The following is a 26,479-nucleotide window of genomic DNA, read 5'->3' on the forward strand; positions in this document are numbered from 1 at the left end:
ACATAAATGAAATTCTCCTCCAAAGTACAAAATTTTTTGCTCTTTATTATGGGCCCCTTTGACGGCCTGATAAAATCTACAAATTTCCTCTCAGAGTGGTGTTTTTATACTGTAAAAGTGTCTCGTGTTACAAAAATACCAATTATATTGAAACAAAAATATATAAAAATAAGTTTGTGGCAGATATTATGCTCCTTATAAAGTAAGAGCTCTAGTGGCAGATGCAACTACAGTCATTTCTACAAGTGATGCTCTTAAATAATGCCGTGAGATTCCTGCAGCAAGCAAAACTTGATCGGTAAGCAACTGATTATCTTGGTACCAGCACCAAAGGCATTTGTTTATACTATGGTGATGTGTGGTTTTGATTAATAGCAGAAACAAATGCTAAATTTCAATCAGAAGTTGGAGAAAATATAAATAGATTTCCTATCTCAGTTCTCAGATTGCCTTATCCCAGGTTATGGTCCCTAAGCTTTAAGTATGTTTGATAAAAACACATGAATTCTCCTGGCCAAGACTACACTAGGGTTTAGTTGACTGTACCTTCCCTACTGATGAATTTTACAGGCAAAACCTTTCCTAGCCCAGTGATGGTTGATTGCTGTCTAGTGTGGTGGATTTTTCTGAACAGGTTGTGAGTTTTCAAAAAACAAAGTGGCCTCTCTGGGTCTTTCCTGATGCTTTTCTTCAAAAATAGTCCAGTTTAGAGACCTCCTATTTAATGGCTTAATTATTGCATTCAGAAAAGTAAAATATGATACTTTGGCTTTCGTTAGAGAGGAAATACGTCCCATTTACAATGCTGGCACTGTTTCCAAGTGTGAGGCAATTTGCACCAGAGAAAGCTCTTTTTCCTTTGGGATGAAGCCAGGCATCTTGATAATGTTGCCTTTTATCTAAGTGAATCCTGGGCCGATGCCCTGCTGACACATTCAACCTCTTCAAATTCTAATTCTGCCTTTTTAAATAAAATACAAAACTCAGATGGAATTCCACATTCTCACTTCCTGTCTTCTAGATTTCTTACTTTGCATCAGTATTAAAAAAGTTCCTGAGGAGGTGACAGTGACATCCAGCTATTAGACCAAAATAACATCTCATATGCCTCATGTGTTTGGAAGTGAGCTGGAAATTATTTGAATACTACATTTATATTTCTATTCAGATTATTGAAATACCAAATAATGTAATTATGTAAATTACAATAGTAATGGGTATGAAAAAGCAGAAAACTTTTGAATCGTTTCCTAGCTATGTGACCTTACGCAGGTTTGTTGTACTAGTCTCCAAGCGTCCTTCCTTACCATACTTCTGGGAGAATTAAACTGGTGAAAAAACACTTGGAAAACTACAAAGCCAAATGCAAATAGGGTTCTCACCGTGGTGATACTCATATCATGGCCTCGGTTTCACTTTGCTGGAAAAAAAATGAATGCGGGAAATAGCAAAAAAAATTTGCAATTCTTTTAGGGAAAGAATTGAGCTTAAGAAAAATGAAGTGACTATACTTCAGAAAACTAAGATTTTTGATCAATTTGGAACAGTGATTTTTTTACAGTAGTATGTCTAAGGCATATTTGAGTTCTTCAGATGCACACTATTCAATGAAAGCATAGCTAGGACTTAAAATGGTGATGATCTAATGCCTCTTACAACTCTGAAGATGAACAGAGCTAGCTTCAATCATTTGCTGACCAGAGTAGATTAGAAGTATAAAGTCTTTCAAGTCATGTGTCTAGTTTGAGGATTGGTATCATATGCTTGGGGAAACAGAGGAAAGCCTTTTAACTCAGCTGCTTTTTTTTAAACAGCTGAAATATCAAACTGAACTAAGCTATTGTTTAAAGTATATTTAAGGTCAGTTCTCACAGTCCTTGACAACTGTAAGATCCACGGAGCAGTACAGAGAAAAATGTTGTGCCCTAGAACTACATCTTTACAAAATTGTCCTTAATTATTTAAGAATGGATAGTAAAGACATCTCTGTTTAAAAGTCACTCATGTGTTCACCGTTCTGTTCATTAGCTTTTCATTCTGTAGAGTGGCTGGACTACAAATCCAGTCAATAAGAACAGTTCAATAATTAGTTCTGCAGTGTTATTTATTTTGCATGCTTTTTCATTTTTTTATTTAAAAGAGTGCTTATTTATTAATAAGCACTACAGAGCTTAGTAAAGCTTACAGATGTGAGTTTATAAACAGAAATGTGAGACCTCAGTGGTATTCATATTGCTTTATGATTCCAAAACTCCTCTTTGCCATGACCTAGTGTTTTTAAAACTTAGAATGACAATGCCACTAATTTAATCATAGAAATGATAATTTTGGGTCCCCAGAGAGTACAACAGGCCTGAGGAGTCTGATTTGCAGCTGGTGAGAGAAGTCTGAGATCCCTGCTTCCTCTCCCCATTGGGGGGCTCAGAGCCCTGCATTAAGGACCCCACCTATGGTGCACGTGGTGGACGAGCAGAACTAGAGGCATGGAAATGTCTCATGCAACAGTAGCAACACGAGCCAACAAGTGGTAAGTTAGGAGAACCAGTGTCCTGCTGTGGGACAGACACGAGGAACAGAAGTGGGTGGCGCCACCCTTTGTGCTTTCTTGTGTCACCACCACCATTTTTTCCTTTTTTTCTACATGACTCGGAGAACTCTGGCCACAGAAAACTAATCCCATTCCTCAAATCCATAGAAAGATCAGACTGAAACCCAGCAAAAATCTACCTGTAATCTAGGCCAGAGTACACATTTCTGGGATCCAACTTGGACCTACCACAGAACTACAGACGCTAGAAGAATTTCATTAGTTTCATTTTCCTCAGTCTGATTGGTTTTCCTCTTGGTATTTGGCTCAATTAGGGCTGTTTTTCCCCCTTTGCTTCTTTGATTTTGTCGTTTGTCTGTTTTTCCTTTCTTTTCTTGTTTTTTTTTTTTTTTTTTTTTTTTTGGTGTGTGAGAAAATTTTTGCTTTTGTCTTTCTTTTTTCTTCTTTCCCTTTTTCTTTTCTTCCTCCTTTCATCTCTTTTTCAGTATGTAGACCTTTAAGCTTTCTTTTTGCATTAGTCTGCTCGTTGTGTTTCTCTATTTCAACAACTATTTCGCTTGAGTTTACGACACTTTCATGTGAGTAAACACTGTCTCTTCTCTTTCTGGTCTACTTCATAACTCCTAGGCCTTCTCTTCCCATCCTTCCCTCTGTGTCTTTCATTTACCCAGTCCTGGATGATCATCCCTGCCCTCCAACCTTGCTCCTGCGATATTTAACCTCACTTATCCCTCTATCCTACCCCCATCCTCCTGTATATCACCTCACACAACAGTGTAAAATCACAAACCAAGTGGAAAATCATTGCATGCAAGTTTCTTGTATAAGTTGGATTATATTCTATTTCTGTAGACTTTCTTCTTATGGTTATGGATACCAGGCTAACAGTTACCACAGTTTGTCAGTAACCAGGCAGTACTTGAGTCTATTGCTTTTGCCAACTGAACTATTTTAAGTAGGATATATTTATATGCTATAACCAGTTTATCCCCTCTGTATAACAACACTGTGATTGTACAGAGTGATAACCATTACCATAGTCCAGTACCAAAGGAATGAGCCCTACGTCAAATAGATAGCAATTCCTCAATCTTAGTATATTGGCAAGAAAAGTACTAGGGATACACATAAAGATCAAGAACCATGTACATCTAGAAGACATTTAAAGGAACAGATGTATCCCAGGAAAGCCTCAACAACAGTAATAAGGCTGTCTAATATAAGAAATCTACAAGCATCAATGCAGAAAACAAAATAAAATGGAAAATACCAAATGACAACTCAAAGAAGCAAAATGCAATCTCAAACATTCAGCCCGTCCAGGACAAGTTCAGAGCACAGAGAGACAGAGAAAGTTGGAAACCAAGAAATGGAACTCTGTGAAATAATAGCAGAAGAAGAGAAAAGAAAGAAAGAAAGAAAAAGACCACAGGAAAAAAATTGTCTCTAAGATGCAAAAGAGACAGAAGAGAAAAAAACAAATGAAAGAGATCACTGGAAAAAAATTGTCTCTAAGATGCAAAAGATGAAGCAAAGAAGAACAGCATAAGATTGATCTGAATCAGTGAGAAAGTTGCAGACAATGCAAAAGCCGTTGAAAACCTCTTCACAGAAATGACAGAAAACTTCACAAACATGGTTAAAGAATTTGACATACAAATAAGTGAAGCACATAGAACTCCAAATAGCCATAACCAAAATAATTCTACACCAAGACATATAATAACTAAGATTCCAGAAATTCAGCACAAGGACAAAACATTAAAAGCAGCTAAAGAAAGGAAACACATCATTCATAAAGGAATGCCCATCAAAATCTCAGCAGACTTCTCAACACAAACCCTCAAATCAGGAAGAGCTTGAAGTAAGGTATTTCAGGCCCTAAAAGAGAACTATTTTCAACCCAGATTGATATTCCCTGCAAAACTATCTTTTAAAATTGATGGAGAAATAAGATACTTCCATGGCAAAGAACAACTGAAGAAATTTAGGGCCACCAAAGCAGCTGAGAATATTCAGAAGGACGTGTTAGTGAGAGGTAACAAAGACCACAAACACATGAAAATCAATAAAAGAAGCCACCAGGAAGGGCAGGCAATTAAACAGAGGAGAAAGGCAGGGAACAAACAACAGGAAACAACATGAAAAAGAAAACCCAATACATAGCAGTTATAGCCATCAATGTAAATGGTCTCAACTTACCAATCAAAAGTAACAGACTGACAGAATAGAACATGAAGCAAGAGCCAAAAATATGCTGATTTCAAGAAACACATTAAACACAAAAGAATTTCATAAATCAAAAACCAAAGAATAAAAAACAATTCTTTTTGCCACAGGAACCCAGAAAAAAAGCAGCTATAGTTATTCTATTTTTAGACTCTATAAATATTGAGCCAAAACTAATTAAGAGAGACAAAAAAAGTTCACTACATACTTGTTAAGGGAAAAGTCCAAAAAGAAGAGATAACAATCATAAAGGTTTATGCATCAGACACAGAACATCCAACTACATAAAACAAATGTTAACAGACATGAGAAACCAAAAAAAAAAGACTTACACAGTTGTAGTGGGGGAACTTACTAGCCCACTGCCACAAATAGATAGACTAGATCAAAAAAAAAAAATCAAAAAAGAAATATTGGCATTACACCAAATCTGTGAACAAATGAACTTGGTAGATATCTACAGAGTGTTCCACCCCAAAACATCAAAATACACATTCTACTCAGCTGCACATGGGATGTTCTCCAAAATAGTTCATATATTAACTTACAAATACACTTATGTAAATGCAAAGAAGTTGAAATCATCCCATGCACACTCTCTGACTATAGTGAAAATTAAAATGAAATTAAACAGTATATACAATTAAATGATAATGTTGATACAACATAACTAAATTTACGAGATGCAATTAAAGCAAACCTAAAGGGAAATTTATAACGATGAACTCGTACCTAAGGAAAACAGAATGAGATGAAATTAACAAACTAATCTTGAACCTCAAACTTCTAGACAAAGAAGTACAAATCAAATTCAAAGCTCATATTAGGGAGTGAATTATAAAGATAAGAGCAGAAATTAGTGCAATAGAGACTAAGAAAACAATACAAAGAATCAATGAATCAAAAAGTTGGTTCTTTGAAAGAATATATAATACTGATTAACCATTAGCTTACCTCGTCAAAAAGAGGAAAGAAAAAACACAAATTCAAGCAATCAGGAGTAAAAAGGGGTAAGCACAGTGGAACCTACAAAAATCCAGATCACCAATTCCTACTATGAGAACCTATATGTTAATAAGATGGAAAACACAGAAGAAATGGAGAAATTCCTAGACACAATCAAATTGTCAAAACTAAATCAAGAAGTTATAAAAATTCTAAATAATCTGTTACAGGGTAATAAAATTAAAAATGAAATTAGATTTATCAACAAAGAAGAACCCAGGTCCTAAGAGATTCACAGAAATTCTAGAAATTTAGAAAAGAACTAATGCTATTAATGCTAATACACTTTAAAGAAGTTAAAAGGATGCAGTGTTTCCAAAATCATCCCTGAAAGAAAATATTACCCTAATTCGAAAACTAGGGAAGAACCCAGCTTCAAAGGAAAACTATAGGCAGAAAGAAGAGAGAAAGAAAGAAAGAAAGAAAGAAAGGAAGAAAAACAGAAAGAAAGAAAGAAAGAAAGAAAGAAAGAAAGAGAGAGAGAGAGAGAGGGAGGGAGAGAGGGAGAAAGAAAGGAAAAAAGGAAGGAAGGAAGGAAGGAAGGAAGGAAGGAAGGAAGGAAGAAAGAAAGAAAGAAAGAAAGAAAGAAAGAAAGAAAGAAAGGAAGAAAGGAAGAAAGAAAGGAAACTATCGGCCAATCTCCCTAATGAACATAGATGAAAAGATCTCAACAAGACACATGCAAACAAAATGCAGCAAATCATCAAGAAGATTATACATCATGACCAAGTAGGATTCATCCATGGCATTCAGGAATGATTCAACATACAAAAAACAATAAATGTAATTTACCATATTAACAGAACCAAAGACAAAAATCACACAATCATATCAATAGATGAAGAAAAACCAGTTGACAAAGTCCAACACCCACTTGTGATTAAAAAAAAAAAAAAAAACTTGCAGAAAATTGTCATGGACAGTCTTTACCTCAATCTTATAAAATCCATCTATGACAAATCAACAGCAAACATCATATTAAATGTTAAGAAATTCAAAACTTTCACTCTAAAATCAGAAAAAAATATAAAGATGTTCACTGTCTCCACTCTCATTCAACATAGTCTTGGAATCCTTAGCCAGAGCAAATAGACAAGAGAAAAGGAAAAAAAAGAGGAAAGGAAGAAGTTAAATTATCATTATTTGTGGATGACCTAATACCATACCTGGAAGACCCCAAAAACTCCACCAAAAGACAATAAGCAAGTTCAGTAGTGTAGCAGGATACAAAGTCAACTCTCAAAAATCAATAGCATTCCTGTACACAAGCAACAAATTCACAGAGTAATTAAAGAAAGCAAACCCTTCACAATAGCATACAAAAATGAAATACTCAAGAATCAATCTAACAAGAGATATAAAAGATCTGTACAGTGAAAATTACAGTACTCTAAAAAAGGAGATTGAAAAGGACCAGAAAATGAAAAGATATCCCTTGTTGTTTGTTATGATTTGTGTTTAAATGTTCCCTCGAAGCCTCATGTGGTCATGGTGGGGGCCAAGCCATTGAAGGTGACCGATTCTAGCCTCTGTGACTGGTTCATTTTCTAGCACTGGGATTAGCACTGTGAGTGCTGTACCTGCCCAGGGGCAGGGAGCAGACATACAATCCATCTAAGGATGGGAAGGAGATGTGCTTTTCCCTTTTGGTTTTTACACTTTTGTGTCACTTGTGGCTGCTATGAATGGCTGCCCCTTAGCCACACCACCCAAGTTGGAGCCCTCTGAGAATGGACTAAAACCTCCAAAAACTGTAAACTAATTAAACTTTTCTTTCCTTTCTTTCCGTTATTTTGGATGTCAAGTATTTTGTTCCCACAATGAGATAAAAATAACCAAGACACTGTTGGATAGGAAGAACTAGCATAGTGAAAACAGTCATAGTTCCAAAACTGCAATACAGATTTAATGCAATTGCCGTCAAACTCCATTAGCATACCTTACAGATCTAGAGAAAATACACAGGCAGACACAGCCTCAAACATGCTCATCTGCCTTAACTTTGACAAAATTGTGAATCTTGTTCATTGGAAGAAAGATAGCCTCTTTAATAAATAGAGTTGGAAAAACTGACTTTCCACATGTGGAGGATAAACAGTAGACCCATGTCTATCATCATGCACTATACTAAAGTCAAAATGGGTCAAAGATATAAATATTAAAATAGAGACACTAAATCTACTGGAAGAGAAAACAGGGAGAATCCTGGGTGTAGGCAGAGACTTTATGAACAAAATCCAAACTGCAAAGGAAATATTACAAAGAATCAACTAACATCTTACCTTATTAAAAAGCTTTTCACAACAAAGGAAATCAGCAGAGTGAAAAGACAATCCACAGAGGAGGAAAGCCAGTTGTCCGTCAGACAAAGGACTTATATCTAAAACATATAAAGAATTGAAAAAAATCATAACCCTCAAATTGAAAGACCCAAACCAAAAATGGGCATCTGGGATGAATACACACTTCTCAGATAAATAAATACAAGTGATAAATAAATACATGAAAAAATGACCAGCATCATGGGTCATTCAAGGGATGCAATCCATCTCACCCCAGAAAGAATGGTTACCATCAATAAATCAACCAATAACAAATGCTGGTGGGGCTTTGGGGAACAAGGAACCCTTTTCCACTGGTGATGGGGGTGTACAGTGGTGCAATCACTGTGGAATTCAATGTGGAGATTCCTTAAAAAGCTAGGATCAGAGATCCCATTAGACCTAGTGATTCCTCTTCCAGGTACCTTCTCAGAAGAATTAAAAACATAATATCACAGCAATATATGTGTACCCATGTTTATAACATCATAATTTGTAATAGCTAAATTTTGGAAACAACTCAAATGCCCATCAACTGAAGAATGGATAAAAAGATGTGAGCTTTTTTAATACAATGGATTACTACTCAGCCATCAAGAAGGATAAACTGCAGATCTTTATAGGATGCAAATCAAGACTATACTCCTAAGTGAAATAAATCAGACCCATATTTGCAAACAAATATTGTCTCACTAGTGTGAGAAATTGAACAAGTAGATAAGATCTGAAGTATGTAATAGATATTTTGAATTGGGAAGAAACTGTTAAAAAGCAAAGATAAACTGTGATGGTTAAAAAAAAGGAAAGGAAGATAGTTAAGATAGTTATACAGCTAGTTTCTCTTATTTCATGCAAAAGAAAGGTTTGTGCTAATATTGTTTGGACAAGATATTATGCCTATCTCTTGCACTCTGAATAATTACTATGCAGACAACAGTGTGCAGTGTATTAATTATTGTAATTCTCTCACCTGTTATGAAACTCTGTTTTATTGTTATATTTTTCTCTTTAAAAAACAATGTATTACAATTTGGGGCTGCAGTGTATATTTGCATTATCAATCCCTGATGCTATAACACATAATTCTTTTGGCAGCTAAAAAACTCCACACATTTGAAAAGGGAATACCACAAATCCATGTGCATATATTTGTTGAAAAAAATGAAAGAATGAGAGTTCATTTTGAAAGAATGATTTGAGGTGTGCATTTTAAAGCACTGTGTTGTTCTCCTCAAAACATGGTCTATTGAATTTGTCACAGTTCATCTTCGGAACAAGTCACGTGGCCAGGAGCTGAATGTGGCTTTGCTGATCCAGGTGGCCTTATTTTCCCAGTCTCACATCCAGTTGACTGTCTGTCATCACACGGACTTAGTGTCAGGAACTAACAAGTTTCACATATTGATGGGCAATTGCTGATGGATTCAGAAGCGTGGAACTTGGCCAAAATATCCAATTTTTATAGTAGCCAGAAAATGGGCTGTTTTATGAAATGTCCACAGCCTCCTATGTTTACATGGAAAAAACTGTCCTTTTGATATTTTAATATGTCAGTATTTTGAAAGTTTCACCGCCAAGATTGAGAACCTAGTTTACAGTAGTGCATGTACATTTTCAAGGTGAATGTGTTTCTTCAAATGTATTTGGAACTTACTTACTTTTGAGTAAGTTTTACTTGGTCGATTTTCTTTGGTGCTTTCTTTTCTCCTACATTTTTTTACATCCATGATGCTCAAGAGGAAATATGAGATTCACTCCTTACTTCAGAATGTCGTAACGTCTCAAGGAAGCCTCCTGTCTATCTGGGTTGGTCTCCTTTTGTGACAAGCACACTAGCTAGAGTCACATATGTCTCCAAGAAATCCATGTGCTTCTTTTGTTGCCTACTGAATATTTCTGCTCCTTTTTACGGAGGGAAAGTGACATCAGGCTGGTTCTTAATGCATGTAGAGTGCGTGCAAACACAAAACACTTTGCCAAGAAGGATGATCCAATTTTCCTAACTATCCTATATTAACAAATTGTCCACTTTTGGGTGAAAAACACTGGAGAATAGTTGAATGCATAAAAAAATATATTTTGTTGTCTTTTTAAAATTCTATTTGTGTGTGTGTACACACGTGTGTGTGTTTGTGTGTGTGCATATGTGGGTTTCTGTGTATGCTTCAGGCTATATCATTTGCAATGCTAATGCTAAAAGAGAGAAAGCTGATTTCAGGATTTGAATAATTTCATTTAGTCAATAAAGGCATAGATCATTCTGCAACAGCTATTTTTCCTTGACGTGACTTTGAATTAGAAATTCAGTCCATCTCCTAGAAGCACTTATGCAAATGCGGGCAGTAGTAGAGTGGCTGATCACATTAGAGCCGCAGGTTACCGGATTACCTGTGTGACTGTGATGAAAAGATCAGTGCGTCTTCATGCTGAGATGAAATGATGCAACACATTGTATCATGTCATCAGCAAATGTCATTTTAATAGGACTACAAATCATTGTGACATCAACAACCTCAAACAAATCTTCTGGATATTTAAAAATGCTGATTTTTCCCCAGAGGCCAGTGAAAGATATAAAACAAAACAAAGAGGATGTCTCAGTCATAATGTAGCAACATCAAGATAGCAGGATTTTCCATTTATTGGAAGTTGTAAACTAGCCTAGATGGCCAGAGGACAAGGGATGCTGGGCTTTTATGAGACTGGGGATGATTGATTCCCACACAACTTCCAGTCAACTCTCAACCTGTGTGTCAAACACATGAAGAACAATTCTTTTAATGGCAGGATATTCAAAGAAAAATAGATGTGTAGTACAACGCTCAACCATTCTGTCTCTGGGATCAGTTTGAAAGAAATAGCTGTAGAACGAGAAAACTTGCTCTTCCTGTCCAGCAGGTATCAGACTACCTAGACTTCACTAATTTATTTATAATCAAATGTGGCATTTAAAAAATAACACATTGATCCAAAAAGGCTTGTGACAGTACCAATACATCCTTGGTCCCAATGTCTTATGAGCCTTTTAGAAACATGTCCAGACCTTAAATTGGTGAGCACAAACTGAATCGGCTAACAAAAGTTAGAAGGGTACACAGAATTGCTCTAGAATACTACTTTACCTACTGAAAACTGTTACTTCCTTGTTAGAAATAGTCAGCCCCTATGGGTTATGTATAAGGTATAAAGGCATGTAAAATAGACCATTTACGCTATTACAATTGTAGTGCAGATGTGACTGTATCACTTTATTTCAAATTTTTAGAAATTTAGAAGTAACAGTAAAAAATAAATCCTGTGTATCGTCTAGTGCTCTTCTGAAAAGTAAATTTAAGGCAGTTTTGAAATAAGAAATGTCATCCTATACCTTCTTAAAAGTACAGAAAAGGCAAATATGAGCCACAAAAACCATGATTAGAACAACAGAGAGCTCAAAGCCTTGGAAACGCCTTCTGAGATTTAAATGGAACAGCCCTGGCTGGAGTGCGATTCGGAATGCTGAAGGTGACCACAGGCATTATCCAAATAAGGGGTCCCAAGTCTGCCTTATTTGGGAATTTTCAGACCAAGAAAGTGTTTATGATCTGTTCTGTCTACAGACAAGAGTCTGTGGTCACACTTTAAGCTATGTTGAGTGCAGAATTATTTCAGAATTAATAAGACAACGCCATATAAAATGACAAAAGATTACTGAAAGCATAGCTTCCCAGAGGTTTGAGAAGGAACGAAAATAGCTAATTTTTTCTACCAGTTTGGTTGCTGTAAGCCCCCTCACTTTGCAACCTAATCATTAGTGTTTGCACCCACAGAAGTAAAATATTCTTTCCAAAATAATTGCATAGAGGCTATCCATTATACTGTCCTACATGGTTTCCTCGAGCAAACATCAACATGTTTCCATTTAGTTATTTATTGATTTTAAAATACACAAGTCTTTCTGGAAAAAGTCTTGTCAGCTTACCTCTTATCTTCTCTGTTTGAGTATTATAGAAATATAATGTCTGTTTTTTCAGCATTTGTACACATTGGGACTTATGGGATAACTAACATTCTAACACTAGGCATGTGGTATAAATTTCAAAATGATGGTTGGGGCTAACTTCTCCCATTGGTGAAGATTGATATAATATTATACTGTGGTTATAATAATAATAATAATATAGTTTAGCTACTTTGTTTTTCATTTCAAAGTCTAATGTAAATTTCCTACTGACAACAGATTTTCCTTATCCAAACAACTTTTAGGAATTTTTCATAATAATTTATTCATCATTTGAATAATCTTTCACATATAATAAAGAACCTCTGGAGGGTGAGTTTCTTAGAAATATACACATTAATTCCAACTATGAATAGTACAACAAAAATTGGAGGGAGGAAACTTCTAGCCCGCAAAAATGTCTTTCTTTCATTTCTGCCATGTCAGTGGAGGAATGAGTCCTGAGCTCTGTGGGTGGGAAAGGCGGGGGTCACCCATGAGTCTGCAGGAGCATCAGTGCAGCCTTAGCTATGCTCTTAGGACAAAGTCACCTTGGGAAGTGCCGCCCGCAGAGACCCTCACAGGTGTAGATTCTCGAGAACAGTCAATTGCAAAACGTGCTTCCTAAGGATTTCCTTAAGATTCTCAAAGTCAACAGCAGAGCAAGAACAATGACCAGATAGGTCACTGTTGTATATTAATGAGATAAAACTTCTTTAGCAGTCTGGGGAGGTAATTCGCTTTGGAATTTGGACAATTGGATTTTCTCAATTGTGTGCCTCTGTAAAAGATAGCTAACTTTTCACGTTAGACATTGAAGTCTTTGACATTAAGATCTACTGTCCACAAATATCATTTTTTTCTAAAAGATTTTGAAATCAAGGATAAGATTAAAATATATTCCATTTTTAAAGTCATTTTGGTTTTTTTTAAAAAAGTGAAAACTTCATCATGGAATTGTATGTTCTTTGCATACATCTGTGAATGTGTTCAGGCTCTGTTCCTGTATCCCCAGATCATTCGCTCCTTAATTCTTTCACTCTCAAACTATTTATTGAATACTTGTACAGGCCAGTCATTGAGCCAGGCTCTGACTAGGCCTGGCAGATGTTGAAGAACAAGAACAGACACCATCCCTGCTCCAGATCAAGGCTGGCAGAGCACAGTACCCTTCCTTTTCACTGTGTGACCTCATGCTAATTATTTAACAACCTGGGAGCCTGTGTGGGTGTCCTGTGGGGAAACATGAGGATAACAAATCACAATTGCAAAACTGAGAAGTTAATTGACAGCCAGTTGTCATTCTACTGATGAGAGCTATTTTCATCAAAAATTATTAAATGCTAAGTTATTTGAAAACAGTTTCCCTGGGAGATGGAGAGATGGAGAAATGGCAGATGGTCTTTAGTACATTGTTAGTCTTTCAAACCTCTGAGGCACAAAGGCAGCTGCAAAAAAAGGTGACTACATTCCCCACACAGACAGGTACCTCCCGGTGGCACCAACATCAGAAAAGGTGACCATCAATGTACTGAATGTGTCTTTCATGAATAATGTCATTGGCTACCAGGTAGAAATGTACAAAATCTCCTCTTAAAAGCAAAGTTCACATTTTTCCTAAAGAAGTAGCCCAAAGAATTGAGATAAAAATCTAAATGGTATCATAATTTGGCCTGGAATTACATTTTTGTTAAGCATTGTGCAGCTTAGAAGAATCTAATAAAATATCAGAAAAAAGCAATAGATTCTGGCTGACAGCATAGCCTAGAGGCATGTGCTCCCGCTGAGTATGAAGTTAAGATGTCACAACGTTCTCCACCCTTTGCCTCACTTTGCCCTCTGTGTATGGGTCGTGAAGCAGAGCAAAGGCACTGTCAAATCTAAATTTTAAGTAGATTCAGATGGAGCAACATTTTTGAAGACTTTTTTTACTCATTTCCCATGGAAAATTGACCCACAGTCAAGAAATGAATATGGCATTTCAAAAAGCCCTGATCTAGCTGTATTTTCACCAATACAAAGCACAATCTTGAAGAAACTTCATTTCCCATTGCAATGAGATTTTAAATGTTTCACTGTGGATTAATTTAGTCAGAGGCGTTTTAGTCTAAATCTAAGATGTCCCTCAATATACTCATGTATGGGAGACTTGGTTCCAGTGCAGCAATGTAAGAGGTGAACTTTTGGAGAAGTTATTACATCAGGAATGTCAGACTTAATCTACCGATGGATTATATCTCAGTGGATTTATTGGGAGGCTGAAGTTATTTTGATGGAGCAAATCCTGATGTAGATGCAGAACATGGCTTAGAAGTGCACATGTTGTCTCCTGAGCCTTTCTTTCTTCCTTTGTCTCTCTCCCTCTACTTCCTGGCTGCCATGAGCAGCTGTCTTTCACTGTCCCTTTCTGCCATGATGTTTCTGCCTCATCCTAGGTCCAAAAGCAATGCAGGTAGCTGACCATGCACTGAAACCTCAGAAAGAGTAAGCCAAAAATAAATCATTCTTCCTATTGATTGATTTTTTTGGGTATTGTATCATAGTGACCACAGAAAGACAGAGTGAGTTTTGCAATCTATCTCCTAGGTCCTCCTCTAAAGCATATACTTGCTTTTGTTTTAGTACAGTCTATGCATTGTACAGAAATTAAGGAATATTTTTAATGTATGTACATATGCAAGGGTGTGTGCACAAGTAAAGGTATATGTATACAATCGTATGCAAGCATACATATAACTAGCACATACAACTGGGACTGGCTTCGGAGAGAAGATGGTATCTTAAACGTACTAACTTTATGTCAATTTCTTTTCAAGTTGAGTCTGGTTTCATTACCTCTAATGAGTACTACATTTAATAAAGATTTTCAGGAGATGATATTTAATGTCAATGAGGATGTGGGAAATTTTTACTTTCATAGACTGCTGATGGAAATAAAATTGGTGAAAACTTAAAGAACAATTTGCCAATGCAAATCTAAAACCTTAAAAATACATGTAATTTGATGTACTAATTCTGCTACTAGATATTTATCAAAGTCTTATTCATGTACAAAGACGTACTTTCAAGGAAATGAACAATCGAAAACTACAGTAAATATTTTAATTTTTAAAATTTTATTAATGTAACAGTTACATTACCACTAATCTCCCTCAAAACACTTTCATTCACTGCAAGCGCGCTTAGATATGTTTCTTACCACTTTCTGAAGCAGCCCTGGAATTCCTTTTCTATAAATGTCTCTAGCTGTCCTTTCATTGCTGCTTCAAATGCCCTGAAATGATTCAAAACTTTCATCTGCTATAGTTATTTTGACTTTGAGGAAGAGCCAAAAGTCACTCAGTGCCAGATCTGGTGACTAAGGCGGACGAGGGCACCCCGTCACAAGTGTGCTTTCCACTGAATGGCACTCGGCAGTAGCATTCACATTTTTGATCACAGCTAATAAAAACACTCACGAAAGAGACCTTCCCTCACTGCTTCAGAAAGTGGCGAGAAGGATGGAATTAAATATTTCCGATGAGTGAGAAAGTTGAAGGGCTCATGGCAATGTGTCTTTTACTGTAATAAATTTTATTTAAACATTCCTCAATACTTTGATCACCCCCCTTTATCTATTGTAATGTGCTCTAGTAGACAAACTATACCTGCTCTATGTACCAGAGATAGTGCGTTATGATGAAGTATATCACAACAGTCAAGAATGCATTTAATTGCATATGTCCATTTGGCATTGTGGCATATCTGTATATTCCTTGACATGGAAAGATGTTTGCTGTAAGTGAAAAGGAGATTTTCAAGGGAAGTAATAATAACACTAGCTAATATTTCTGTAGTACCCACGACAAGAAAAGCACATATCCCTGAGCTTTATACACAGTAGCTCATTGCAACCTCATTGATATTTTCCTTGGTCTATTACTGAAGAAGCCAAATCCAGAGACTGTAAGTGATTTTCCAAAAATAAAACAGCTAGCAAATGACAGGTGCGAGCTTTAAATTTATACAGTTTGACTCCAGAATTCTCATTCTCAGTTCCTCTAACACACTGTCTGTCATTGTCTCGCTACATATGGATTTTTGCTCATAAATTCATCTTTCTATATAGACGTTCAGAGAACAAACGATAGAATGACGTCTGTCAAAGTTTCCCGTGGTTATCTGTAAGTGACGAGATTTTTATTTTAGTCTGTGTTTAGCCAGTGAATACTATAGTGCCTGTGTCCATTTTTAAGAGAGGAAAAATAAATACATTTTCTGCATAGCCATTGAACATACCATGAAGAAGTAGAATGCTCTTCCTGATAGCTCTTGGTCATAGCAACTGAAAAGCCAGAAGGGCCCAAAACAGTGCAAAATGTGGGGAATCTGCATGTGTGTAAGAGAAGGTTAAATAACATTCTCTCAGCTTTCTTGAAAGTGAAACACCTTGGAAGATCAAATTACTCTTTCTGGCCAATGAGTTATTGCTCCTCTAAAAATACTAAAGCTACCACAACAACCTCAAAGAGTTAAGTGGCCCCCCAAAATGCCTGATTCTCATGCAGTGGGGGATTTGGTTTAGCTTTTAAAATGCTTGTCCTAGACTGGTTTTTCCAGGTCTATACAAAAATAGATATATTTGGTTGGAATTTGCACAAAAGAGATTGTAAAATATATCTTGTCACAGTTTAGTTTATTTTGCGTTCATAGTTAACCAATGTGGTTTGTTCGACATCACCATTTTCATCCAAAAGTTTAAAAAAAAAAAAATGAATGCTGAAGATACCGCAGGAAAGCATTGTCCATCACTTCGTCTACTCTTGATGGAGTCAAACTGTGTTCACTTCAGGTCTCAGAAGAAATAGCTTTCATTTTTCCCTGTAGAGGACACTAAGAGAGCCTTCCAGTTCTAGCAGAATAATACTGCTTTTGCGTACTCTGGCTGTCTTTCCAATAGGCAACATGGAAATCTCTACCGTGGCAAAGTGAGGATGGGTAATAGAGTTTCTTTTTTTTCTTTTGCCTTTTGATATCTGTCTCTTCTTTCCCTCCTGTCTCCCTTCTTCATCTGTTTCCCTTGCTGATTCCTCCTGCCTCTCTTCCCTCCTTTCTACTTACTTTCTTCTTTATTTCTTCCTTCTTCCTTCCTTTCTTCTTTCCTTCTTTCCTTTCCAAATTCCTATTCTTTAGTTTTTACATTGTCCTTCAGAAACTATCCTACAAGTAGATTACACAATCTGAGCAGAGCTTCTCTGTAGTGAGCCCTGTAACCCTACACATGCTTTCAAGAAAAGCTAGGTTTTCAGGGAATGAAACTTTAGCCACTACTGCATGCTGCTCTTGTCTGAGCTCTGTGATTGCTTTGTTATTTCTCCCCTGAGGACTCGATGGATTTGGTTCAAGCACCATTGAACGTGATGCTGTATTAATTGCCCTGGAGGGTAGCGAGGCCTTTGAACTGTGGCTGTGAGGGATATTTTGCTGTAAGACATGTGTCAGCACTTGGCTGGTTAACTCTGGGGCTTGGATCTGTAGCATGCTGGGACCAAGGATCTGGAAAACTACTTTGCATCCTAATCTGACATCTGTTTTCCATCATGTCATGAGATTGACTAGCTATTTGAGCAGGGAAGCATCATTCTGGAATAGCCAGAGTCTAAGTACAAGTATTGTACTGTCAAAAAATATTAAGAATTTCCCCCAATTTTTTCAAGTTCTCCCAAACAGCTGGCACACATAGGTGAGTGGATGATGCAATGGCTTAATTGCCTGACCTTCCACCTCAAGAGAAATTGTCTGTGTGTAAGTTACATGTCAGCATTAGGATACTAAAATGTAAATTGAAGATGATCTCCCCACTTTCAGTGAAAATATAACCTCATTTTTCATTGGCCTAATTTTGAACCCGTTCCTGAGTTCACACGCCACTTAGAGCTTATTCATACTAAGTTTATATGCTGTTATATCTCAGATGCAATCAACACCTTTCTGTCAAAGAACACTGAATCATGGATTCACCAGGAGCTACTTCTTTTTTTCTCTCAACTCTCTTAAATTGAAAATAGCACATATGAGTACAGGAGTGGCCACCATTTCCATAGCTACAGATATGTACAACAACAAAAGTTTATAAAGGCAACTCATGGACATCATTCTAGATTGTTTCTTAGAGTAATAATTCTGAGTTTCAGAACAGTAGACCAGTTGTCCTTCCTCTGCATGCTACCACCACCTATCAATGGTATTGGTCAATTACTCCTTCTATGGTCTCCAAATTTTGCAGTGATTATAGATGCACTTCACGAAAATACCATATGGTGTAATTGGGAAGAGGTCAGCAAATTCTAAATTGCCATCAGAGTGTCAGCTGTAAGAGTCATTTATTTTCTTAGTTACAGGATTAAAGAATAAAAAGAAAATAATCATTGATGATTTTCCCACACATCATTGTAAAACTCAGTCCTCAGGATACCTGAACACCTCTGGCTTTTGAGAGAAAAAGGTTGCAGAAAGTCAGGCCTGGCAAAGGGGCACCCATTCAGTGTGCAGGAGGAAAAAGTGACTGGTGTGGCCTTAAAGCATGTGCTTAGAAACCTCAAGTAGTGCACCGTACTATTTCCTTTTTTAAAAAAGTTTTCAATTCTTCTTCTAATTGACTTGTTAGCAGATTGAGCTGTGGAAATGCCACCTTACTGATGGTTGTGACAGAGCTGACAGCGTGTGTTGAAAACTGTGCTGCCTTCCTTTGCTGTTATTATTTTTGAATTCTGGGTTGATTTTAGAAAATTTTGCAATTTGGTATTTGCTGCATAAATATTACATATGCTGAAGACTTGTTCTTGAGTCGATGGTCACTGTGGGTGATCCAATTGAATGCTGTTTTTTTAAAATTTTATTTATAAAAGACTAAACAAAACAGAAAATAGGTAGAAATAATACATAATTTCAGAGAAAAAAATGAACAGTAAGAAATCACTAGATGATGTTTACATATTGTCACTTTATAAAGAGTTGTTCAAGATACAAAAATGGAACATGTAAAGTGGGAATTCAAACAGCAAGACTGCAAACAGTCCTGTTCAACTGTCGAACAAAAACTTAGTAACATGGTTGTCAATCCTATACACTTAAACATATGTGCAATTATCATTTATGTTGAGATTAAACAAACTAAAGCAGGCTAAAGTCATTCTGAACAAAGAATAATAGTATTGCTAGATTTCACATCATGACACTCCATGATCAGCACTGGGTACTATAGTGTCTTTTTATTTTAAAGAAAGTCTTTTTAAAGAAAGACTAAAAAAAGAGAAAATTGGTAGAAATAATACATAATTTCAAAGAAAAAAATAAAAACTAAGAAATCACTAGATGATGATTTCAGACTGTCTTCTTACAAATAGTTATTCAAGATAGTAAAGTGGAGTACATAAAGTGGGGATTCAAACAGTGAGATTGCAACCAGTTCTGTTCAACTATCCAACAAAAACTTAGAAATATGGTTATCAATCCTATACACTTAAACATCCATGCAGTTATCTATCTCTTCAATTATGTTGACATTGAATAAACCCAAGCAGGCTAATATCACTCTGAACAAAGAATAATACTATCACTGGGTTTCACATTAAGACAATCCAGGAACAGCACTGGGTACTATAGTGTCTCTTTTTCTTCAAAGTATCTGCTAATTTCATCATGTGCATTAAATATCAGTTCTCATAAACTGTTTATAGATTGTACATATGCATGAGTCTACACATGCATATATTTCTATATTAGAGGTAGAAACAAAACAAAACATATTCCTATAAACACATGAAATGAAAAAAACATATAAGACCATTGTACAAAGAGTTCTACCATGTTGTCTCTTGTTATCTCCAATAGAATTGGCTATATCATCAGATATAGTATAATTGAATATATCAGTACATAACAGTATTAATAAAAACACAACTTTGTATATAGTATAGAACTTCAAAAACCAGCAGTTATCAAACCAGAATGTGTATCGTTGAGTCTTGTCATCTTCAGTGTAGTTGTCTGTACTCTCAGACTTGATACTATCAATCATATCAGTTTTGAATAAAATCTTCTAGCCTCATTTCTGTTATGCTCTTTTTTTGCCATCAGTTGTCTGCTTATCTTCTTCATTCTGTTTTCTGCTCCATTCATTGAGGCCTCTCTGTCACTGTTCCTGGAATCCTAGTACTTTTCTCTCTCTCTAGAATGCCCTGCACTATTCTCTATAGAGTTGGATTGATGGTTGCAAATTTCCCAAGTTCTTTTTTGTCTTGGAAGCATCTTGTTTCTCCATTAATTTCTAGAAACAGTTAAGCAGAGTATATCAATCTGGGCTGGAGGTTATTTTCTTTCAGGGATTGGAATATTTCACTCCAGGCTTTTTTTGACTTGATGGTTTGTGTTGAGAAGTCTGTCATTATTCTGATGGGCCTTCCTTTATAGAAGATCTGTTTCTTGTCTCTAGTAGCTTTTAATATTCTGTTCTTCTATTGAATTTCTGGAATCTTGATTATTATATACCTGGGTGTAGCTCTGTTTTGGTTGTAGGTAGCTGGAGTTCTGTATGCCTCATATATCAGAATATCATTTCCTTTTCCTATGTTTGGGAAGTTTTCCTTAATTATTTATGTGAATAACCTTTGTAGTTCCTTTGTTTATACCCCTATTTCTTCATTCATATGCTTTATTTTCAAGTTGTAGATCCTCTTTTCGACTTCTAGACTTTGTATTTTTACTGCTTGTTTCCTTGTTATTTTTAAAAAGTTTTCCCTTTCATAAATCCCACATTGAAAACTCCAGTTTGGATAATCTATCCTTAGTTTCTTTCAAGCTGATTTGCCATCTTTCCATAGAGTTTTTAATTTCCTGGTAATCTCTTTGAATCTGCTTCATGTACTCTATATTTTTCATCAAATGGCTCTCTCCTTTGTTTGAGTTCCTTCTGTCTGTGTCTGCTTGAGGGGTGCTTAGTATCTCTTTTATTAATCTTAAATCTTGTTTTACTTGCCTAAATATTGCACTGTTGAATTCATCTATGAGGTCCCAAATATATCTCTTTATGTCCACTGGTGCCGTGTCTGATATTGCATGTCTGCTGTTCTCATTCTCCTTTGTATTTACCTGCTCTGGGTCAGTGTTCTCAGGATTGGGACCTGGGGCCTTTCTCTTTTGCTTCCTCTTCCCATCTTTTTTGCTTCTTCCAGGAGGTCCCAATTTCTTTCTTTGTTGGTTACAATTCTTCTGAAGCATGCTGGCTAGGTGACCCTTCCCACTGCCATGTGCTAGTGAGTTGCAGACAGAGACAGTGTATACTGGCCCCTCTCCTCTGAATCAGTTAAGTTGCTGTGGTCTGCACTGTATTACTATGTGCTGCCTCCCATCTGGGTCAGTCAAGCTGCTGTGGCCTGTACTGTTTACTTTGTGTCACCCCTTTCCGGGCCAGTCAAACTTCTGAGACTACAACTGGGTTAATGTGGTTAGTGTGCACCACCCCTGTAGGGATTTGATTTCAGATAACCTATTGGGTCTCAGCCAGGTCACATGACCCAGGCCTAGCTCACTCCACCGATCCCGTTTGGGAAAGGAACAATTGACTGAAGTCACTGCTGCCCCTTGTACTTGCCAGTCTTGCCCAGTTCCAGAATGTTGTCTACCAGAGCTCCCCTTTCTATGGAATGGCTCCACTCCCATCACTCACCACAGGTCGATGTATGCACCCTGCCAACTCAGTTCTCTGTTTGGCTCACTGACCCCCGAACTCAATGTAACTGCACTTCCAGTGAGTCAAAGTGGCAGGACCTTGGATGGCTCGGCAAGTCACTGCAGGACCTCGGTAAGTCGCAGTGGGACCTCAGTCAGCTTGGCAAGTCACCCACTGTGGCAGGACCACTGAACCTTTAGCTGTTCCAATAATAGCACTGGGATTGTATGTTTGGTTGGTTCTCCTCACCTTAATTTCTTCTTGGGATGAAAGAATTCATCTCCCTCTGTTTGGGGCTCCCCACACTGTATTGTGTTGAATTGTAAGTTGACTATCTCAGGGAGTCTCTGTAGCCATTTGTTATCTATCCGCCATCTTTGCTCCTGTCCCATGGACTGTTTTTAAGCCTTGGATGTTTTAAGCAGCAACACTTCCAGAATCCTGGGTCTATGGGTCATTTTGTTTCTTCCTCATTTTCTAGAGGCCTTCAGATTTTGGGATCAATATCAGTTACTAGAACTAACAACAAGGACCCATGATATTTTAAAAAGCCATCCATTTGGGCCATTACTCAACAAGTACTTCTTAATTTTTTGTGATGTGCATACATGGGGAAGGTAGCTTATCTCTACTGATAGGCTCATAATGTAAATAATCATGATCTAGTGTAATACAAACTATTGACTGATTATAAATTCAGGCTTCACATGTTGAGAAAAATAAGAGAAAATGCATGTGAGAGTATTTCATAATTCTAAAGACCTTTCACAATGTAAGCTTTTATTTCAAAGTAGAAAAAGCAACCAAAAGAAAACATCTAGAAAATGGTTAGTTTGTTTTTAACAATTCTCTAAAATCACAGGAAACTTGGTAGATTTGTAACATGTGTTTCAGGGTCTGGCCTTAAAAATGCAATACTGGCTTAATGAGAATAAAACAGATTTGATCTGTGGAATATATCACTTTTGGCTCAATTCACTTAACCTCTTGGAGTTTCACTATCTTTGAATGTATCTCAGAGCTCACATATCTTACTGTCATTTTAAGCATTAAATTACATGTTTATAAAAACTCAGCAATGATTGGTTCTCATTAGATGGCCTCTATAATTTTCTCATAATAATGATATTGATTTCTATGAAATGTTATTGTTCACAACAAAAATTTATTTGTAACTTACAGGTTATTTTTGGAAATGACCAGTTTTCAAAATGGCTAGATTTATGCTGATTACTCTACTTGTTTGCTATATTAAGCAAGTGAGATTTTTCTGTGAAAATGTAAAAACTTCTCAAAAAAAATATGCATGCCATGAGATGTCTGACATAAAAATATTTCTTTCACGTAATATTTAAGGGTGAAGTGATACTAGAAATATTTCCAAATGTTTGGAAGTCTAAATTTTAGTATACTGCTCAGGTTTTTTCCTTTCAGATATTTCATTTTTTATTATACTATTTGCAAGCTGAAGTTAAAAGTATATGGAAATATCAGTGAATTTGGGAAAAATTAAACATATGACAAATGAAGTACATTAACCTGTTAATGACATGTGAAATTAAAAATATGTATTGAATACAAATGGGTATGAATTATATAGATGTTTATGTATTACCTTAGGGTAGCAGCATTAAAAGTAAAGTGAGTTTGTCATCTATTTTTTAAAAGAATGCAATAGTAAGGAGAGATCCATAAGGAATATGATCAAAGTCAGAGTAAAAGAAATAGGTACCGCACACACAAAAAAGATGTTTACTGACAAAAAAAAGGACAACTTGAAGAGTCCACAGTGTGATTGAATCCATAAAAGGTAGAGCTCCTGATGCATACCCAGATATTATGCAAACTCATATAATCTTACTTTTAAATATGCATTTATTTTTTAGCTATCATTTAAGCCAATAAAAAGGGAAGAGCTGTAGATGCAGAGAGGGAGGATGGTGAGTGTGAGTACTCTCTCTAGGACACCAAGTAGAGGAGTCCTTGTGTGAAGCAGCCCTCTGTTACTTGCAGTTACATCATCATTCCTTGTCAATATGGTACCATGCATGTTTTTATAACTCCCTCCCTACTGGCACACCTTTTCATACATGACTCTACAGGTTATTTTGTCTACTTCTCACAGAAACTTTGGATGGAAGAGACGAAGGTTTAGTGAATTTCTCAAGAAAGTAGCAATTTCTTAATTGAAAGGTCTTTCTTTTGTACTATAGCTAACTCTGAGATGGAGTCGGACCTACTTTTAGTGACCCTGCTTCTCAGCTTAGCAAAATAATTAAACAAAACTAAAAAGACAGTTTTACAGTGAGCTCTTATGGTTGTAGTATAGTAATCATAACCATCATAGCACTAGGACTTACACTGGACTGTTTCGAGTGTATTATTTGTAAAGTTTTTAGTAGCATGCATGGGTGACAGTGAGTATAGCATAAGTGTTTAGTTAGTAAAAATGGAGAGAAAATATTTTTTGAGTACAGGAATAAAACTGTTTCAGAACTTGTGATTGATTGATGGAGGTAAAATGTTTAAATCTGAAGATTCAAAGTATATAAAGTTTCAATTATATACAATGATTAAGCTTATGGATCCACTATACAGTACAGTCCTGTAGTTAATAAGACTGTATCATACACTTATCAATTTGCCTCTAGGGTGATCTCAGAGCTACCTGCTTTATCATCAAGATAACAATTCTTTTTTTTTTTTTTTTTTTTTTTTTTTTTTGTCTTTTTCCTTTTTATCGGTACCGGGGATCGAACTCACGACTGCCTGCTTGCAAGGCAGGCGCTTATGCTGCTGAGCTAAACCTCCAGCCCCCAAGATAATAATTCTAAGTAAAGCAGAAGTAAATATGTGGAGGTGATGGATATAGGTATGGCAAATTCATACAATTTTCAGTGAGGCTTTCATGTATTATGCTTATCTCCAAACTGATCAAGCATGTTTGTACCAAATATGAGCAGTTTTTATGTCAATCTTAACCTCAATAGAATAAGAATCAAGGAAGCCATACACACAGTGTCTAGAAGATCACAGACAACTGCTACAGAGGACCAGGGGTCACTTCTTCATTAAGGGCCCAGGCTTGTTTATATAAAAAACATAACACTGAATTCCAGGAGCATAATAATTCTAGAAATTGTAATACATGCACTACCTTAGCCGAAAAGCATTAGGAAGCTGTATGCAACTTCTAGAATTCCTAACCACACTGTAATCTATTGGTTTTCTCACCAGAATACACCATGCCTGGAAAGATATCACCACACCCAGCTCCCAGCTCCCTGGACCAGGGCAGGTCTTCACCCCGAATATCCTTCTGATATGGCTTCCACAGCAGTATTTGCACTTATACTGGCCCAGCCAAATGGTTTTTGTGAACATTATCTGCTGCTTTCTTGTATTCTGTGTCACATTCGCCAGAGAAAGAGGACATCTCATGCTCTCCTGCCTAGTCATTCAACAGCCAGCAGCTAAACCTGGACTCAGATTTCACCTTCTTCTTAGAAAGTTAGCCTGGGTAGCAGGAATGGCTATTTTAAAATCTTTGGCAATTCCATCCTGCTATCTACATGACCTCGGGCATAGCACCTGCCACTGTGATTGTGAATTTAATTATCTATCAAACAAAACACTTCTTCTTTGAGTATGTATAAAGATTACTGAAAATTAATGTGAAACTTGTAGTAAGAGTTAGTAAGTGGTATTTTAAAAATTGTAATTAAAGGAAAAATTTATCTTTTCGATATTGCTTATTTCCTACTGTGGTGGTTTTAAAATATGTCCACAGGGCCTTTGAACTTGCTTCCATGAAGACACTGAGGCTAATCCCTTCTCCTTAATGGCGTGAGTATGAGTAGCCCTGGTGACTGATTCCTAAACATCAGCAGATATGGCCATGAAACCCATGAACTTTTGGAGCCAGGTCATTAGAGGGGATGGGTTCCTTGATGGCTTTCTTTCTTGTAGGACACATGCACTGGGAACACAGCCACTACTCAGGGAGGAGTCCAAGCAACCTGGAGAGGACAATGAGCAGGGGAACGAGGTGCCACACTTGGCCTGTGCACTCCTGGATACCAGGTGATGGTGTCTTGGCAGCCACAAGGGCATCCATCTTGGTGTGCATCCCCCATCCCACCGTCCACAGCTGAGCTGCTCCACTTGGCAAAGAATAGACTGGAGACCAGCATTCCCAGGCAAACCTTGCTCAGGCTATAGGTTTATGACTCAAAGAAGCAATTATTTTGTGTAGAGTCACTAGATTTTTGCGAACATTGGTTATACCACAGCAGGCAACAGTACTTGTATTCAGTGCTGTGTGTCTGAAGTCATTATCTTACATGCAATCATGTGTCTAAGTATCTTTGGAGAATTTAAACATCTCTCTATAACAACATTGCTATAGTTTGAATGTCATTTGTCCTCCCACATTCATGCAGTAGTTTAATCCCCACAGTCTTATGCCATGGATATAAAGAGACTGAAGTCTTAATCTGACCATGGTGTTTACTGGTAAAGCATTTTAAAAGTGGTTTTCATAGACCAGGCAGTCAGGTGAATCTTGTAAAGCTCTCTACCATACAAACAACCCGTTGAACTAGGGCATCAGATTGAAATGCCCATGACTGAGTCCCAGTGACTTTAAGAAAGTATACAAAAAACATGCAGACTCAAGAAATACCTTC

The sequence above is a fragment of the Cavia porcellus genome, unplaced genomic scaffold, assembly GCF_034190915.1.
Source record: "Cavia porcellus strain 051 isolate PalLab524CR breed Dunkin Hartley unplaced genomic scaffold, mCavPor4.1 scaffold_1, whole genome shotgun sequence".
Lineage (NCBI taxonomy): Eukaryota > Metazoa > Chordata > Mammalia > Rodentia > Caviidae > Cavia > Cavia porcellus.